Source organism: Myxocyprinus asiaticus, chromosome 4 (genome assembly GCF_019703515.2).
Source record: "Myxocyprinus asiaticus isolate MX2 ecotype Aquarium Trade chromosome 4, UBuf_Myxa_2, whole genome shotgun sequence".
Taxonomy (NCBI): Eukaryota; Metazoa; Chordata; class Actinopteri; order Cypriniformes; family Catostomidae; genus Myxocyprinus; species Myxocyprinus asiaticus.
This window is the reverse complement of record NC_059347.1, coordinates 3,872,593-3,893,335: the sequence shown is the minus strand read 5'-3', so window position 1 is coordinate 3,893,335 and position 20,743 is coordinate 3,872,593. Positions and strand designations below refer to the sequence as shown.

The following is a 20,743-nucleotide window of genomic DNA, read 5'->3' as shown; positions in this document are numbered from 1 at the left end:
ACAGCAAGGAACATACAATGACTAAAAGTACCATGTGTACAATACTGTTTGTTTGAACATGCACTTTGGCACTGTGCTATGAGCATTTAAATTATATTAAATAATAATGATAATAATAATAATAATAATAATAATAATAATAATAATAAACACCTGGTTTCTGTTAGGTAAATTAGGTTTTTTACAAATTGTGCCAGATTCCCAAGTTAGCAGTATTTGTCTACAGCATTTATTTAAAAGGTATGTTTGTGTGGTGGAATGATGCTTTACAGTCCCATAAAGTATGCCAGACTGTGGCACAACCTAACACTCTGCAAAAACCTGACCTGTTAAATGCAGGATCGCACCTTGCATTTGAGATTGCATTATTGAGGTAAACTTTGGCTTAGACAGGTTCGGATCCATGAGAAATCAAATAACAATTGAGAACTCTTGAATTTGTCAGTATGTGAGCAAATGGTAAGTCTCCTGCTTCTCCGATTTTTAGTCAGAGAAAAAAAGACCTCAATAATCCCACACACATCCTCTAAAGATATACTCAGATTTGCCAAGATGCCAAAAGTTAGACCCTTCTGCTAGAAAGACTCAGAATAAATGATAATTAATCATGACTATAGAGATAAAATAGTTCCTAAGGTGTAAGCCCCATCCTACGGTTCAGCACTTATATTCTCGCTCGAACTGCCAGATCCTGTCAGAAGACGATGATGGCAGGGAAGAGGAATTTACCTCTACAACAGGACTGGACCAAAACCTGTGGTGATGGGGTGGTGGGGGGTGAAATCAAACAGCGGCATAATATATATATATATATATATATATATATATATATATATATATATATATATATATATATATAAATGAATGTATTTACTAAAATGAAATATTGTAATGAAATACAACAAATGAAATTTGGTAGAGGCTAATGTCAAAAGAAAATACAAACAGGGCATTAGCCTACCCATATGCTTCAGCATGCATCACATTAATACATGCTTCACAGCATTTTATACATCAAAGTACTAGCTTAAATCACTCAAAGCATTCTATGCATTTAACACATGCTGAAACACTCACAGTATTTTATACATTTAACACATGCTTAAATAACTCAACACATTTTATGCATTTTTAACCAGGCTTTTAGAACATGTAACATGTAACTGTTCAAAACAATATAACTCTCATTACACATGTTCACTTAATTGGAAAACACTCTGGACTATAAATCATTAAATAAGATATGATTAATTCTAAATTTACATACCCATTACTTACATGCAATCCATTTGCATCATTCAAATATTATTCATAACAAGCACTTAATTTCAACATACAACTCTTCTGAACACATATTTAATACAATTTAACAACATTTTGTGTAAAATTTTATATTTACCCAAAGGATCATCAAACGATGAACAAAACTGGGAGCTCTCTTGCACAACGTATGCTCTCACGTCTATAACCAGCACACATGTGTGTAACACGAGGAGTGCCGGAAAGCGGGTGTCACAAAAATCTTAAAGGGGCCACGTCCAATTTATGACTAGAGCCAAATTACACAAAATTTCCCCACTTGGCTACATTTATTATTTATTTACTTATTGTGGTAATGGGGGCATGTCGTGTGTCTGTCTGTGGGAGAGAGGGAGTGGTGTGGCTCATCAAGCTGGTTGACATAATTTCTAACAGCTCTTTCTCATTACAGTGATAGCGGAGAGATGCCTTAAAACAGCTGAACATACCAGAAGAGAGAGAGAGAGAACAAGTGTGCAGCGACATCAAACTGTTTATGTTTACGTGTTGAAGCCATTGAGTGTTTGTGAAGAAGTTTGTTTATTTTTGAAAGTGAATTATTGAACTGAGTGCAAAACCTGAAAAAGAGTGTATCTGCTGCACAGAAGGCAACAGAATAATAGCCTTACCTGCAGCGTGTCACTGCTCCCCGTCTCCTCCTTTTCCATACCTGAACCTGAAGGTCTGTTACACTGGTGACGAAACCCAGGATCTGAGTAGACACGACATCATGGAGTCCTCACCACTGGGCGAGGTGATCAAGACCCTCGCCGGCATCTAGCAGAACCAGCATCAGGCCCTCGTCGAGCTGCAGCTGGAGCAGGAGTAGCATTTTCAACTCCTGCTCCAGGCCCAAATGGAGGACAGACAGGTGTTCTGGAGCCTGATCAGACACAAGGGGGTTGCTGCTGCAGCCCTGGAGCCCACCCCGGCTGTCCAACCGGTCACCCTCATCAAAATGGGGCTGGCCAACAATCCAAAAGCATACCTCGACCTCTTCAAGAAGACAGCCGAGGTGTGGGAATGGCCAGCTGACCAGTGGGCGGCACAACTGTTGCCACTACTCTCCAGGGAAGCGCAGCTTTTGGCCTAAATGCTCCTCACAGCCAACCTCCTTGTTAATGTGGACTTGAAGAGAGCCGTTCTGCAATGTGTTGGCCGGACCCCCGAACAGAGTTGACAGCACTTCCACACCCTGAAGCTGGGCAAACACATCTGCCCATTTGCCTTCACACAGCAGCTCCGGGATGCCTACCAGAAATGGTTGCTGGTGGGGGAACCACGGGTGTAGGAGATAGGTTGTATCAAGTGATGCAGGACACTCAAAGGAAAAAAAAAAATACAACCGAGTTATTAGTTCCAAAGAGCCGTTGAGAAGGGCTTTTCCAGGCAGCTCACCATAGGCAAGCACTTTTCCAGGCAGCTCACCATAATCCAACGGCTTGCCATTTAGGCCAGGAAAGAACACTTAACCAAATAATGGCCCGTTTTTTTTTTTTTTTTTTTTGCCGGGCATTCACGGGGACATTCACAGGTGGTGTGCGGCGTGCCGTGAATGTCAGATGGTGAATCCACCGGCCACCCCAAAAGCGCCATTACACCCACTACCATTAATCGAGGTACCCTTTGAAAGAATTGGTATGGACCCCATCGGGCCATTAGAATGGTCCACATGTGGACATCGCTTTGCATTAGTTCTGGTGGACTATGCAACACGATATCTGGAAGTAGTGCCCCTGCGCAACATCTCAGCACGTAGTGTTGCGGAGGCACTCTTCAGAATAATCTCCCGAGTGGGGATTCCGAAAGAAATCCTCACTGACCAGGGCACTACATTTATGTCACGAACACTACGCGAACTGTATGAATTATTAGGTATTAAATCGATTTGCACCAGTGTTTACCACCCATAAACCAGTGGGTTGATGGAACGATTTAATAAAACCCTGAAAAAAATGATCCGTAAATTCGTACACGAGGAAGTTAGAAATTGGGATAAGTGGCTCGAGCCCCTGTTATTTGCAGTGCGAGAGGTCCCCCAAATCTCCACAGGGTTTTCCCCATTCGAGCTGCTGTATGGGAATCAGCCGCACAATGTGTTCGATGTCATACGGGAAGCTTGGGAAAAAGGACCTTCAGACAGTAAAAATGAAATTCAGTACATTCTTAATCTCAGCAAAACTCCACACCCTTGGGTCAATTAACACAGGGGAATTTGCTCCAAGCTCAGGAACATCAAAGCCACTGTATGTCAGGGGCACTCGACTTTGGGAATTCGCACCATGAGATAAAGTGCTTGTATTATTGCCCACCTCAAGCTCTAAATTACTCGCCAAGTGGCAAGGGCCCTTTGAGGTCAAACAGTGAGTTGGAGATCTCAATTATGAGGTTAAGCGAACGGACAGGGGCGGAGCACGTCAAGTTTACCATCTCAACTTCCTAAAATCATGGAGGGAGGTGGTCTCTGTGGCCTTGGTGACATTGGACCACCGAAAAGTGAATGCGGTGTCTAAATCTGACAGTCAGTAGGCCTGCTATGGGCTATGTGTCCCCATGCAATACTGGTGCTCTTCTAAATGTTCGCTCGTTGACTGGTAAAGGCAATATGCTCAGAGATTATATTATTGACAATAACTTGGACATACTCTTCTTAACTGAATTTTGCCAAACAGCAAATTATTACATGGAACTCAACCTGATCACACCGGAGGGTTACACCTTCCTTGCTAAGCCCAGACTCCAAGGCAGGGGTGGTGGCTTAGCGGTTGTCCACTGACATAGTATTAAATCGACTATTGTTGATTTTCATTAAACCCTATCATTTGAATATCTCTGTATTAGACTGTTAGGGCATACCCCGTTGCTTGTAATTCTAATCTATTGACCACCTAATAGACACCCAAGCTTTCCTTCTGACCTCAGTGAATTGCTTACTCTAGACTGTGCATCACATAAAACAGTGATAATGTTGGGAGATTTCAATATCCATGTTGACACTAACTTAACTGCTTCTCATGCGTTTATGTCTATACTTGATTCTTTCAATTTCAATCATCATGTAAATTTTCCTACTCACTGTCATGGCCACAATTTGGGTATGGTATGTTCCTCTGGGATTAACAGTCTTTCTTTGTTGGGAATTTTGGATGTTTTTTCTGATCATAAGCTCATTAAGTTTAGTTTCAGTTGCTATCTTTTTAAGTCTTGTAGCAAAAAATAGATATCCTTTCATAATATAAAATCTATCAATCTGTCGTCTTTCACTGACTCTATCTGTAATTCTGTACTCACATTTCTATAAACCTTTCCTGCCCTGATTAAATGATTTCTTTATACAATGCAACAATTACCTCCATCTTAGATGACTATGCACCTGTCAAGTGTAGACTGGTTCCTGGTTTCTTATTCCTCTCCTTGGTGTACTCCTGAATTGCAGGCTATTGGAACTGCTTGTCAAGAAAACTGGTTTGACTGTTTATTCTGTGGCTCTCTCTGATCATCTTGTCCAATACAAGGCTTCTCTTAACACTGCACGGGCAAACTATTTTTCTTCCATTATCAATAACTCAAACTGTAAACCTAAAACTCTCTTTTCCATTGCTAAGGAACTTACACAGTCTCCATCACTGTCTCCACCTGCACCTGTTGAGCTATGTGAATCATTTCTCCAGTTTTTCAAAAACAAATCTGACACTATCTGCAGCCACTTTAATCCTTCTGAGGCTGCTGAGTATTTAAAATGTTTTCATATCCACCTGGTCACCAGACTTACTACTTTTTCCCATACCACCCTGTCTTATGTTGCTGAGTTGATTAATAAATCACACTCTTCAACGTGCCACCTTGACCCTGCACCAACTTCTCTCCTTAAATGTTCTCTTCATGCTATCACTACTCCTATCTCCCACCTGATTAATACATAATTTGTTTCTGGTATTGTTCCATTAGCTTTAAAAATAGCTGCTGTCTCCCCTATGCTCGTGCTACAGTAACTGATATAGAGCTTAAAAAAACAACCTAAAAACCCTACATGCTGAAAACACACACTCACACAGCAAAAAAGCGTCCATCAGAGCAGCATGCAGGTCAGAGCAGAGGGCATTACTTCCTATACGAAAACTGGGGCTCTCATATCACCTCTCCACTCCGATGGCCTTTCTCACAGCTTCTAACTTATATTTGATGCCAGTGACACTGTGAACGGCTGCTGATCCCTGAAACAAGGTCAGCGTCTCGACACAGGAAGTCTTCTATCTGATAGGACCAGCGCCACTCCCGTCTCAGAGGATTTAAAGATACACCTCGAGTGAGTTCCCTCTGCTGGGCAACTCCAGATTAAACCCCAGAAAGAGCTCTAATCCGAACAGGAAGATTCAAGGTCTGGCTTTAGAACAAGCAACAGGCAGTGGGAAGCATTTCAACAGAAATTTTCAACAAATAGATAATTCAGAGGTGCTCAACTTTGGAAAGCCCAGGGGACACAAAGCAGAATCCCTTTAGCCTTGGGGGTTACATGCAGTATATACTTCTGTTTTATTATTTTATTTCTGTCATTCATAATATTTGTATGTGTTGTGTGTGTATGTGATATACTGTCAAGCATTCAACAGACCCATGGTATAATGTATATTTATATATATATCACACACATAAACACTAAAGACCCGGTTTGGGAAGTAAAACTTGTACCAGACCCTGCCCGAATGACGGCCAAGACTTGACTGATGATTTATTTTTATTTTTTTAGTATTTATTCAGTTCAAAAGTTCCTTGAAATAAGTGCTGAATGATAAAACAAAAATACAAAACTATTCATGAAATTATTTTCCATTAAACTATATGCTGTGTTGCGTAACAATATTAACATCCACATTTTAATGGCAAACCATACATTTTCCACGTTAAACACAAGAAACATCACAAAATCTGATCATTTTTAATGTAATTATGCATTACTTCTCAGTTTGTAATCTTTTTCTTGTTTATCAGATGAAAGTCCCTGTAAATATTAAACTCTTTAAGCTCTTTTCAATGTGTTGGTGTGTTTGCTCTTCGTTTTACTAATGACATTACAAATATGGCTCCTCATGCAAAGATGTAGATGTGCTTCAAAATAAAAGTCCTGCTTTTGCAATAAAAATAATGCAGGTTTAAAGGGATAGTTCCCCCAAAAATCAATATTCTCTAATTATTTACTCACCCTCATGATATCCCAGGTGTGTATGACTTTCTTCACCAGAACACACAAAAAATGTATAATAATAGAAAAATATATCTTAGCTCAGTAGGTCCTTAATATGCAAGTGAATGGAGTTCCCTATCTGTCACTCACTCGACGTTGGTGTCGATGTAGTGACACTAGGGGTCACGCTTGGGAGCCTGAGACACCTCTGGTCTTTGATAAAAGGCCAATGAAAATTGACGAGTGGTATTTGCATGCCACTCCCCCAGACATACGGGTATAAAAGGAGCTGGTATGCAACCACTCATTCAGATTTTCTCTTCGGAGCCGAACGGTCATGCTCATTGAGCTGAATACTACTGTTCATTCACCTCTGCTGGATCTGACGGCGCATTTCAGCGGCTTCTCCCTCCTCTGCACTGGTGCACTGCAGAGAACGCCCCTGGGCACTTTGGCAGAAAAACTAGAGAGTATATTTTCTGAAAGAGCATTTTTCCCCTCTAAAAGAGTATATATTTCTCTAAAAAAGCGCACACACGGAACGTCTTTTTAAGACGCGTCTTTTTAAAGATGCTTTTCCGATTGTGTGTTATTCCTGGTTGTGCTCGCTATCTCTCGCCTTCTAACAGTCTTTCGTGTCTGGGCACTGCTCACACGGAGACAGTGTTCGTGGATGGTCATGTTCTCATTGCGAGAATATGTCCATGGCAACGTTGCGGTCGCGGCTCGCCTTCATAAGAAAGCAAGCCACCCCAGAGGCTCCCGCCTCGGTCCTTTTACCCATGGGTTTGAGGCCAGCGTGGCTAGCACTGGGGGCGATTTGGGGACCCCAATGGGACCGCCTCCGCCGGGTATCCCCCCGCGGACCTCCCATTCCCCAGCACGTTCGTCTGCCCCGATCGGGCTTCCGGGTGAGTCCGCCGGCTCGTCTCACGACGAGTTCGACCTCTTATTCGGAGCCCACGAAAGTGATGAGCTCTCGAGCGCAGCATCGGAGAGCGGGCTCGTCCAGTCGGAAGCCTCAGCTGGGTTCCTCCCTTCGGGGTCGATCGCCCAGTCACAGGCTGACACGGAGATGACGACATGCTTTCCCAGGCAGCCGCGAGCGTCGGTTAGAGTGGATTTCACCACTCTTCCCTGAACCCTCACGGCTCGGCGATTGGTTCCTGGGCTCGCGGCGCCGCTCAAAGCCACGCCCCGGCCCCGTTCCTTTCTTCCCGGAAGTGCATGAAGAGCTGACAAGGTCGCGGGAGGCAATTTTTACTGCCCGGTCCCGATCTTTTCAGCTTCCCCGCCCTCACTACCCTCGATGGTGGGGCGGCCAAGGGCTATTCGGCAATCCCCCGGTGGATAAAGGTGCTCGCGGTGCACCAATGCCCGCAGAGTGCCGCCACCTGGCACGGGTGCCCAAAGCCCCCATCCAAGGCCTGTAAGATTATGTCGTCTCTGACGGCCAAGGCCTACGGTGCCGCTGGACAAGCTGCCTCCACCCTGCATGCCATGGCTCTCCTGCAAGTCCGCCAAGGCGCTAAAGGAACTGCACGAGGGTAGTTCCGCCCTGGGATTGATGCAGGAACTGCGCTCGGCGACCGACCTCGCTCTCCGAACAACGGAGGTCACGGCGCGGTCTCTCGGGCAGACGATGGCCACACTAGTTGTCCAGGAGCGCCACCTTTGGCTCAACCTGGTCGAGATTGGTGAGGCCAACAAGACACGATTCCTTGCTGCCCCCATTTCCCAGGCGGGCCTATTCGGCGACACCGTCGAGGACTTTGCCCAGCAGTTCTCGATGGTAGAGCAGTAGATGGATGCTAGCCGGCATATCCTGCCCCAGCGCGGCTCAAGATCCCGCACCCCGTCTACTCATCGCCAAGGGCGTCCCCCTGCGTTGACTGCACCGGCTCCGCTGCAGCCCACCCCTTCGGCCCGGCCCCGGCATGGAGCCCACTGCAGGAAGCAGACGCCACCCATCTCGCGGCCGCCCAGAACCCATGAAAGGCTTCAAAGCGCCCTTGAGATGGGCAACCCGGGGACAACGAAACCCGCTGCTCTGGAGCTGGTAAGCAGATCTTCATCTTTTTGTTACCTTTTGCATTTAATTGCGCTGCATGCCCAAGTGGCTGCAGTACTCAAAAGCTCAGCAAGAGCGGTTTCCTTGTTCCCTGGGTCACATATCCAGTGTGTATGGCTGTCATCACGACCACCGTCCACCACTCCATTAGGCAGGTTGGCGCTCCAGCGGCGGTCTCCCACCCCTGAGCGCCCAGCTGTGGCACAAATCCACCCCCGATGTGACAGTCTCCACGGGTCATGAGGACAGGCCTCTTCCTCCCCAGTCCCAGGCTGTTCCGGGGGTGGTCACAAGGAGCCAGGTAAGTGCTTCGATGTCATTAGATTCAGCATGGCCACAACGTGGTGTGGCACCTCGAGCTCTGCCCCGCCGCGAGGCCCCACAAAGGGACAACATCCGATGACGTTGTCCCCCTTGCGTGGAACTTGGACGCATGGCTTGCGCTTTCCAATCTGTCACGAGGGCTGGTCCGGACCGTCCGACTCACTTCGCCGGGCATCCGCCCAGGTTCAGCGGTGTCCACTTCACCTTGCTGAAAGACAAAAATGCTGATACCTTGCGTGGAGATCGCTACCCTCCTACGGAAGGGTGCGATAGAACCTGTCCCTCCAGCCGAGATGAAGAAGGGGTTTTACAGCCCCTACTTCATCGTACCGAAAAAAGGCGGTGGGTTGCGGCCAATCTTGAACCTGCGAGTAATGAATCGGGCCTTACACAGACTCCCGTTCAAGATGCTGACACAAAAACGCATTCTGGCGAGCATCTGGCATCAAGGTTGGTTCGCGGCAGTAGACGTGAAGGACGCGTACTTCCTCGTCTCGATCCTTCCTCGACACAGACCCTTCCTGCGGTTTGCATTCGAGGGTCAGGCGTATCAGTACAAAGTCCTCCATTTCGGCCTGTCCCTGCCTCCTCGCGTCTTCATGAAGGTCGCAGAGGCTGCCCTTGCCACCTTAAGGGAGATGGGCATTCGCATTCTCAACTATCTCGATGACTGGCTAATCTTAGCTCACTCTTGAGACGTGTTATGCACACACAGGGACCTGGTGCTCTCACACCTCAGCCGACTAGGGCTTCGGGTCAACTGGGAAAAAAGCAAGCTCCTCCCGGTTCAGAGCATCTCTTTTCTCGGTTTGGAGTTGGACTCAGTCTCCTTGACGGCGCACCTTACGAACGAGCGTGCCCAGTCGGTGCTGGCCTGTTTGAAGGCATTCAAACAGAAAACAGCGGTTCCACTGAAACTTTTTCAGAGGCTCCTGGGGCATATGGCATCCTCGGCAGTGGCCACCCCGCTCGGGTTGATGCATATGAGGCCGCTTCAGCACTGGCTCCAGACTCGAATCCCGAGACAGGCATGGCGCCACAGGACACACCGCGTGGCCGTTACGTCGGTTTGTCACCGTCATTTCAGACCTTGGACCGACCTCTCGTTTCTATGAGCAGGTGTTCCCCTAGAACTGGTCTCCAGGCGCGTCGTGGTCACGACAGACGCCTCCAAAATGGGCTGGGGCGCTGTTTGCAATGGGCACGCAGCTGCTGGCCTCTGGACGGGTCCGCGACTGCATTGGCACATCAACTGCCTCGAGTTACTGGCAATTCTGCTCACCCTGCGGAGGTTTCGGCCGTTGATCCAGGGCAAGCACGTATTAGTTCAGACAAACGACACGACAACGGTAGCATATGTCAACCGCCAAGGTGGTTTGCGCTCTCGTTGTATGTCACAACTCGCCCACCGTATCCTCCTCTGGAGTCAGCAGCACCTCAAGTCGCTGCAAGACACTCACATCCCGGGCAACCTCAACACTATGGCGGACGTGCCGTCACAACAGGTTACCCTCAGGGGAGAGTGGAGGCTCCACCTTCAGGTGGTCCAACTGATTTGGAGTCGATTCGACAGGCACAGGTGCACCTGTTTGCCTCCCAAGAATCCTCCCCACTGCCCGCTCTGGTATGCCCTGACCGAGGCCTCCCTCGGCATAGATGCGCTGGCACACAGCTGGTCCCCTGGCATTCGCAAATATGCGTTTCCCCCAGTGAGCCTACTTGCACAGACCCTGTGCAAGGTCAGGGAGGATGAGGAGCAGGTCGTCCAGGTAAGCACCCTACTGGCCCACCCAGACGTGGTGCTCGGACCTCACACTCCTCGTGACAGTTCCCCCCTGACAAATTCCCCTGAGGAAGGACCTTCTTTCTCAGGGAAGGGGCACCATCCGGCACCTGCGCCAAGATCTCTGGAATCTCCATGTCTGGTCCCTGGATGGGACGCGGAAGACCTAAGCTGTCTCCCACCTGCGATGGTAGACACGTTCACTCAGGCTAGGGCTCCCTCTACGAGGCGCATGTATGCCTTTAAGTGGCGTCTGTTCGCTAAGTGGTGTTCTTCCCGTCGGGAAGACCCCCAGAGATGCGCTATCAGTTCAGTGCTTTCCTTCCTGCAAGAGAGGTTGGAAGGAAGGCTGTCCCCTTCCACCTTGAAGGTGTACATTGCTGCCATAGCAGCACACCACGACGCAGTCGATGGTAAGTCCTTAGGGAAGCATGACCTGATCATCAGGTTCCTAAAAGGCGCCAGGAGGCTGAATCCCTCCAGGCCGTGCCTCGTTCCCTCATTGGACCTCTGTAGTTCTTCACGGTCTACAGAGAGCCCCCTTTGAGCCTTTGCAGTCAGCCGAGCATAAGGCACTCTCCTTGAAGACTGCCCTCCTGACTGTGCTCACTTCCATCAAGAGGGTAGGTGACCTGCAAGCATTCTCTGTCAGTGAAACGTGCCTGGAGTTCGGTCCAGGTTACTCTCACGTGATCCTGAGACCCTGACCAGGCTATGTGCCCAAGGTTCCCACCACCCCTTTAGGGACTAGGTGGTGAACCTGCAAGCGCTGCCCCAGGAGGAGGCAGACCCAGCCCTGTTGTCGCTGTGTCCGGTGCACGCTTTACGCATCTATTTGGATCTGTCTGTTTTTGGTGCACAATGGAAAGGAAGCACTGTCTCCAAGCAGAGGATCACCCACTGGCTCGTTGACGCAATAACTGACTGGCAAATCTCGCCCAAAACATGCCACCCCCGGTAGGGCTACGTGCCCATTCTACCCGTGGTGTAGTGGCTTCTTGGGCCCTGGCCAGAGGTGCCTCTCTAACAGACATTTGCAGAACAGCGGGCTGGGCAACACCCAACACCTTTGCAAGGTTCTACAACCTCCGGGTGGAACCGGTTTCATCCCAGGTAGTGGCACGCAACACAAGCGGATAAGCCCGGGATAGCCGGCCGGGTGTATCGCTTGCACATAGTGCCTTCCACCTCCTTTTGAGCTGAAGACGTGTGCCGTTAATTCCCAGTAGTGTTCACAAAATTTTTTCCCTGGTTGACTTCCTCCGAGCCCTGTGGCAGTTCGGAGAGACTCGCTGCCGGCCTAGTACACGCGCTAACTAAGAGCCCGGTTCTGGGGTAGGTGCTCCGCATGTGGCGGTTCCCTGTAAGGCTAACCCCATGCGATCTATATCATCTGCTAATTCGTTTCCTTGCTGGCAAACTGCGTCTTCCTTGGGCAGAGCCCCTCTGCCCCAGTCTCCATGTTTGTAGTAACTCCTCCCCCATTGGGCAGGATCTACCTTGAAGGTTCTCCACATGGTTGGAAAGACCATGTGACATATTCTTCCACTTAAATATCCCCCCCTCCCTTGGGGCGAGGTGTGGTCTCCACTGTGTCCTCCCCTTGGGAGGGACACCCCCCGACTAGACCTGGCGGCCCAGTCGGATAATCCCCCTTCTTTTTTAGGGAGTGGAAAAAGAAAAGGGGAAAAGAGGCCACGACTGGGTTAAGCCTGTCTCTATCTTTGGGTAGTCGACTTGTCCCCAAAAAAGGCCGCTCGACACTCATAACTGGGTTGGGGGAGGTTACGTGTCGACCTGGTGTGCTGGCTATGAGGCACACAGTAAGTCTGCCCACCACACACCGCCAGTTCACGTAACACCTTTCAGCCTTGTGGCGTTTTGTATAGGGACCCCTAGTGTCACTACATTGACACCAACATCGAGTGAGTGACAGATAGGGAACGTCATGGTTACTGGTGTAACCTCCGTTCCCTGATGGAGGGAACGAGACGTTGGTCCCTCCTGCCACAACGCTGAACTACCCACTGAAATGGCCGGACCTTATATCGGCTCCTCAGCGTAAAACCTGAATGATTGGTTGCATACCAGCTCCTTTTATACCCGTATATCCGGGGGAGTGGCATGCAAATACCACTCGCCAATTTTCATTGGCCTTTTATCAAAGACCAGAGGTGTCTCGGGCTCCCAAGAGTGACCCCTAGTGTCACTACATCGACATCAACATCTCGTTCCCTCCATCAGGGAACGGAGGTTACACCAGTAACCATGATGATTTCTCTTTTGAAGCTCCAAAAATCACAGACAGTCAGCATAAACTTCCTCCATCCGACACCAGCTGTTAAATTAACGTCTTCTAAAGTGACATGATCGCTTTTGGTGCGAAAAATATAAATATTTATGTACTTTTTAAACTCTAAAGCTTTCTTTTTTTCACTGAGTTTTTCACAAAGCTCTCTCCTTGAAGGATGCATGTGGGCTATCTGAACTGGGCCAAAACAAGGTATCTTAGAAGGCAGCATAATGTTGCTCCCTACCTTTCGGAACAGTATTTGTGTCTGGAGTACATAATGAGGGAAAACCCTGTCTAGTTAGCTCACTGGGTTGTGGAAAAGGGATTTTCCCATCATTCAGCTCTAATATATTTTCTATGCATGATATTCTGTATATGGGTCATTTCTCATTAGGCTGAACCCTGAACTGTTTACCCACTCTAAGCAATACAGTTTATTGCATATAAAATGTTAAGCGGTATTTGGATAATTTTAATATGTATGAACTGTCAGTGAGGAACTGTTCACACAATCACAGCTACCTCACTGACTTCCTCTCCAGACCTGAAATGACTGACAGCGAAGCTTGATTATTCTGCTATCAAACTCCCCCGACAGATTCATATCCAACATAATCAATTATGCACAACAGCAGCATTGAAAAGCACAAAGAAAAGAGCCCCTCTGTCAATGAACCAAATACTGTAGACGACCCTAACACTACTGTGGCTTGTCCATCTATATTATAGTAGACAACAGCTCACATTAGGGGTGTAAATCGGACGTTTCTCTTTGCCTGCGTTCCAATATTTGCCGATACTTCAAAGTCGGCTGCGATACAATTTCGATTTGATTCGATTCAGGGCCCTGCAATTGATATTCTGATAATATGTGCCTATTTTACACAATCAATAAAAAAATTTTTGCCCTCAAATGCAACCAAAATATGATTTGGATATTTTATTGAGCTCTCTGAAATGTGTACATTTAGTATCCACATTGGGACTTCCACAACAAAATAAGGTACTTCATATGTTGAAAAAAATGTTACAGATAATAATATAAAAAATAATGTCACACACAAGTGATAATCAATCGTTTGGTTACAGTTTATTTTTCAGTTTAATCCAATTCAAAATACTTACATACCCATGACTTGTTTCCAAATATCCGTGCTGTCATTGGTTTTCTTGGCTACAACTTCCACAGTTGTAATGAAAAATTCTGTTAATTAATCGTGCATGTCAGCTGCTCTGCGTTTGTCACGAGAGCTCTCATTTTAAGGAGTGCCAGGTTGATGTGCTCGCACTGATCCTGTCACTGGTCTGGAACTCGCGTTTCACGGGAAGCCCGGTTGACGTGTGCGTACGCCACACGGATAGCAGAGCACAATTTGGCTTCACAGACCCTGCGCACATTCTTGTCCCACATGAAAAGCGTATTTAGTGCTCAAAAAGTGAAATTAATGTAATAAGGTTGCTTCATCGCCTGGCGGAAATGTGTACAGACGTGGCTGACAAGAGAGTATTAAAATAAAGGTGCATCTTAAAAAAAAATTTCTTTATCAATATTTATGTGTTGTATCGATAACATTGGATCGTTGGTTATTGGATCGATGCATCAATCCAGATCGATGAATCGTTACACCCCTAGCTCACATCCGGCTTAAGAAAGCACAAACCTTGTTAATTTTTATGTTGCTCATGCGGGGACAATGAGGTTAAGAAATCACCACTTTATTTCTGTACTACATTACAAAGAATAGTATATTTGTACATTTTCGAAGAAAATATGACAAGAAAATATGAGGTGCTCGTCTTTTTTTTTGTTAAATCTGTTTTATCGTCAGCTAAGCAAAAATTGTTAGTCTGATTATTTAGAAAAGCAATAGCATGCCTCTTCTCAATAAGAAACGTGCTTTAAGGTATCAAGTACGTAATACAAACAGTGTGGTTAACACAATGCATGACAAATGTAATGCTTAGGGTTAGGGGTTCTGCTTTAGCAAGCACTACTAATAAATAAAATATGCTTCTCATCAATGGTCTGAGACTGCAATCGACTGATTAATTTATTTAAGTCTGTGTGAAAATGGATGGGAATGTAGCCAAGCATCTGCTTACTGAATCATTTTAAAATGTTCTTCTATTTAGGTGCTAAGAAATTACAGGATATTTTACAGTGCCCTTTAACACTGAAGATGTGACTTTCACAAATGTGTTTAGTCATTTGAAAAAAAAAAAAAAAAAAAAAAAATAGAATAAAATAATAATAATAATAATAATAAAAACAAACAAACAATAAAAAACTATAAATAAATAAATAAAAAGAGAAAGTATGAGGCAAATGCTCCATTTTTAATCTGTGATCCCCACCTGAATATTTTTATTTGTGAATTATTTGAAATAAGAATGAATTCTGAGGAGCTGGACCTAACACAGAGGTCCTGGAACAAGTGCAGGAAAATGTGCTTCATTATTTATTCAGGCCTCCACCTCCGTCTGTTTGTCAACATCACTTAGAATGACCTGCATCCTTCATCCAAGGACAAGCACCAATATCAGTGCCATGAGCTCCAGCCTACGAGAGCCAATCAAATTGTGTCGCACACTTATAATATAAGGGTAATATAAAACACAAATCAATTTTTAAATATTACTTTAAAAATATCATACTTATGAAGGTGTCATTAAAACTGAATGGTATAGTTTCTGCACCACTCGCATCACCAAACGGAATTTAATTGCAAATAATGAAAATTATGATTGTTTTTGAACAGATTTCCAGAACACACTCCCTGTCTGCAATTGGTCCACCCAAAACAGAACCAAAATTGTTTATCTTACAAAAGTAAATAGACCTGCAATTCATTTTGTGTAACACCAATTGAGAACTTTTAAGACCTTTAAAAAATAAAACATAATTTTGTGGTAACACTACATGCTGTGTACTGTCTTCTTAAATCCAGTATAATTTTGCACTGGGGATAGTAAGTTGCTTGGTAACATGCTTTTACGATAACATTTCTACAGTCTTTTTTCATAAAATTATTATTTTTTTATTTTATTTTAATTTTTTTTTTATTTTATTTTTTTACTAATGTTGGAGCTTTTTTAAAACATGTATAATTCAACAGCTGCTGCGCAGAGTTAAACAGACACAGAATTACACAATTATGGGCCCTTCTCAAATATCAAATGATCTATCTATCGTGGGCATGATTAATTCAGTGGCCACCAAGGTCTTCCACCAATGAATGGAATAAATGTAACTTTTAACTGTTTAAAATTCTAAAGAAGAAGGAAATGAAAAACAAATTTAATCCTTTAATAAAACTTTTCCACAGTTGTAGGTGGGTTATCTGACATGCTACCCTCCGACGTCATAAATGTAACCTCTTTATCACTTGTGATCGACTTCACACGAGTCCAAATATGTTATAAGCACCCTCATTCTCTCATCAGCTTTAATCAGACCTGAGTTCACAGGGTAAAAAAAAGTTATTTTACTTTTTTTTTCTGATGGAAACAATCTTCAATGTCACTGAGGGCTTTCTGTTATGAATTGCACTGCATCACATACTGTACTTACGACTAATGACCACAGTAAATATAGATTGTAAAAGTAATCTAAATTGTTAAATAACTCATGTCTCTGTTAGGGGTGGGGACGAACCAAACTGCTTACAATTCTCAGAAATACATACTTTTTTTGCCGAGAAATTCATAAATGAGATGATTAATGCTCAGAGCTTTAGAGAAATAAAAAAACTCTGTTGCCTTCCTGTGTCCAATGTGAAATTTTATACTTACTGCAAACAAAGAAATAGCACACAATGTATCAGAAAGCATACAGTAATACCAATGTTATCATGCCACATGACCATATACTATGCACAGACCATATCTTGCACTTAGACAGACAGACAGACAGACAGAGGGATAGATAGATAGATAGATAGATAGATAGATAGATAGATAGATAGATCGACCAACTGGTTTTCTCAGTCTATGTCTTACAAAGAATTTAGGTCAATGGCTATAATTAGCCTGCGGTTGGCAGGTAACTTCAGATCAAACCCCTAGACATGCTCAAATATGCCACATTAGTGTCAACTCAAAGAGATGAAAAAAGAAAAACAATGCTATCCCAGTTATCATTAGCATGTAACAATATACAAATCAATTAACCAAGACTTTGAAGATAATCTGGACTATAATGTACATCAGATCAATTTCAGACAGAGGTGGTTTTTGATTATCGGGTAACCCAGTTTCAAAGGTTTGCGTATGGCTTCAAGGATTGTGAAGACTCTTGGTAAAGCATGTGTAACAGATAATAAAGACTGAATTTAGAGTATGCTGATGAATGAGGATGGAAACATCTCAAGCTTTTGCAACACAAGCATGTTGATTGAAGCAATATAAGAGTACAATGTAGCTAAGTAGCAAGTGTTCCTGGATTAAATCATCTGTTGGACCTGGTGCAAAGTTCCTATCAATCAATCATAGGTCTAACCCTATGTTACCCCTAAATAAGAGGAAAAATTACTGATGGATAAGAATGTTCAATCCCCTGTACTAAGCCTAAACCAAATCCCTAAACATACCCCTATAACTGTTAGAAAGCAAAATCAGTAGATAGGAAGATTTTCCAGCAACATGCTCTACTTGGGTAAATGGCTGGTGGTCATGACTTTGCCAAGTGAGACGTGTTACTGGACCAAAATACTTTGTAGTCCAACAACAACACTGTAATATAGCTCAGAAGTTTGGAATAGGGTTGAGGCTTTATCTTGATTCAAGAACCCTTAAAATACCCTTATTGGGCACATTCTATTCAAAATTCAGTATTGAGTGGTAAGGAGAGGAAAATCGTCATGGTTACTGGTGTAACCTCCGTTCCCTGATGGAGGGAACGAGACGTTGGTGTCGATGTAGTGACACTAGGGGTCACTCTTGGGAGCCCGAGACACCTCTGGTCTTTGATAAAAGGCCAATGAAAATTGGCGAGTGGTATTTGCATGCCACTCCCCCGGACATACGGGTATAAAAGGAGCTGGTATTCAACCACTCATTCAGGTTTTATGCTGAGGGGCCGATATAAGGTCCGGCCATTTCAGCGGGTAGTTCAGCGTTGTGGCAGGAGGGACCAACGTCTCGTTCCCTCCATCAGGGAACGGAGGTTACACCAGTAACCATGACGTTCCCTATCTGTCACTCACTCAACGTTGGTGTCGATGTAGTGACACTAGGGGTCCCTATACAAAACGCCACAAGGCTGAACTGTGTTACGTGAACTGGCGGTGTGTGGTGGGCAGACTTGCTGTGCGCCTCATAACCAGCGCACCAGGTCGACACGTAACCTCCCCCAACATAGTTATGAGTGTCGAACGGCCCTTTTTGGGGACAAGTCGACTACCCAGAGATAGAGACAGGCTTAACCCAGTCGTGGCCTCTTTCCCCTTCTCTTTTTCCACTCCCTAAAAAAGAAAGGGGATTATCTGACTGGGCCGCCAGGTCTAGTCGGGGGGTGTCCCTCCCAAGGGGAGGACACTGCGGAGACCACACCTCGCCCCAAGAGAGGGGGGGATATTTAAGTGGAAGAATACATCACATGGTCTTTCCAACCATGTGGAGAGCCTTCAAGGTAGATCCTGCCCAATGGGGGAGGAGTTACTACAACATGGAGACTGAGGGGCTCTGCCCAAGGAAGACGCAGTTTGCCAGTAGGGAAACGAACTAGCGGAAGATATAGATCGCATGGGGTTAGCCTTACAGGGAACCGCCACATGCGGAGCACCTACCCCAGAACCGGGCTCTTAGTTAGTGCGCTGTCTCCTGTCGTGACCACGATGCGCCTGGAGACCAGTTCTAGAGGAACACCTGCTCGTAGAAATGAGAGGTCGGTCCAAGGGCTGAAAAGACGGTGACAGACCGGTGTAATGGCCACGCGGTGTGTCCCGTGGCGCCATGCCCGTCTCGGGACTCGAGTCTGGAGCCAGTGCTGAAGCGGCCTCATATGCATCAACCCGAGCGGGGTGGCCACCGCCGAGGATGCCATATGCCCCAGGAGCCTCTGAAAAAGTTTCAGTGGAACCGCTGTTTTCTGTTTGAACGCCTTCAAACAGGCCAGCACCGACTGGGCGCGCTCGTTCATAAGGTGCGCCGTCAAGGAGACTGAGTCCAACTCCAAACCGAGAAAAGAGATGCTCTGAACCGGGAGGAGCTTGCTCTTTTCCCAGCTGACCCGAAGCCCTAGTCGGCTGAGGTGTGAGAGCACCAGGTCCCTGTGTGCGCATAACCCATCTCGAGAGTGAGCTAAGATTAGCCGGTCGTCGAGATGGTTGAAAATGCGAATGTCCACCTCCCTTAACAGGGCAAGGGCAGCCTCTGCGATCTTCATAAAGACGCGAGGAGACAGGGACAGGCCGAAAGGGAGGACTTTGTACTGATACGCCTGACCCTCGAACGTGAACCGCAGGAAGGGTCTGTGGCGTCGGCTTCCTGCGGTGGACTCCATGCCGGGGCCGGGCCGGAGGGGCGGGCTGCGGCGGAGCTGGAGCAGTCACCGCAGGGGGACGCCCTCGGCGATGAGTAGATGGGGTGCGGGATCTTGAGCCACGCCGGGGCAGGATAAGCTGGCTAGCATCCATCTACTGCTCTACCATCGAGAACTGCTGGGCAAAGTCCTCGACGGTGTCGCCGAATAGGCCCGCCTGGGAAATGGGGGCAGCAAGGAATCGTGTCCTGTCGGCCTCACCCATCTCGACCAGGTTGAGCCAAAGGTGGCACTCCTGGACCACTAGTGTGGCCATCGTCCGCCCGAGAGACCGCGCCGTGACCTCCGTCGCTTGGATAGCGATGTCGGTCGCCGAGCGCAGTTCCTGCATCAATCCTGGGGCGGAACTACCCTTGTGCAGTTCCTTTAGCGCCTTGGCGGACTTGCAGGAGAGCCATGGCGTGCAGGGCGGAGGCAGCTTGTCCAGCAGCGCCGTAGGCTTTGACCGTCAGAGATGACGTAAACCTACAGGCCTTGGATGGGGGCTTTGGGCACCCACGCCAGGTGGCGGCGCTCTGCGGGCATAGGTGCACCGCGAGCGCCTTTATCCACCGGGGGATTGCCGAATAACCCTTGGCCGCCCCACCATCGAGGGTAGTGAGAGCAGGGAAGCTGAAAAGATCGGGACCAGGCAGTAAAAGTTGCCTCCAACGACCTTGTCCGCTCTTCATGCACTTCCGGGAGGAAAGGAACGGGGCGGGGCGTGGCGTTGAGCGGCGCCGCGAGCCCAGGAACCAATCACAGAGCCGCGAGGGTTCAGGGAAGAGCGGTGAAATCCACTTTAACCAACGCTCGCGGCTGTCCGGGAAAGCATGTCGTCATCTCCGCGTCAGCCTGTGACTGGGCGATCGACCCCGAAGGGAGGAGCCCAGCTGAGGCTTCCGACTGGACGAGCCCGCTCTCCGATGTTGCGCTCGAGAGCTCATCACTTTCGCGGGCTCCGAATAAGAGGTCGAACTCGCCGTGAGACGAGCCGGCAGACTCACCCTGAAGCCCGATCGGGGCAGACGAGCGTGCTGGGGAATGGGAGGTCCGCGGGGGGATACCCGGCGGAGGCGGTCCCATTGGGGTCCCCAAATCGCCCCCAGTGCTAGCTGCGCTGGCCTCAAACCCGTGGGTAAAAGGACCTAGGCGGGAGCCTCTGGGGTGGCTCGCTTTCTTACGAAGGCGAGCCGCGACCGCAACGTTGCCATGGACATATTCTCGCAATGAGAACGTGACCATCCACGAACGCTGTCTCCGCGTGAGCA

The 20,743-nt window shown here is 46.9% G+C and overlaps 1 protein-coding gene across 1 annotated transcript in view; it reads right to left on the bottom strand.

Annotated features, from left to right (window-relative positions):
• LOC127435466 (astrotactin-2-like) overlaps nt 1-20,743 on the bottom strand; it is a 716,076-nt gene that overhangs the window by 509,265 nt on the left and 186,068 nt on the right. The window lies entirely within an intron of this gene.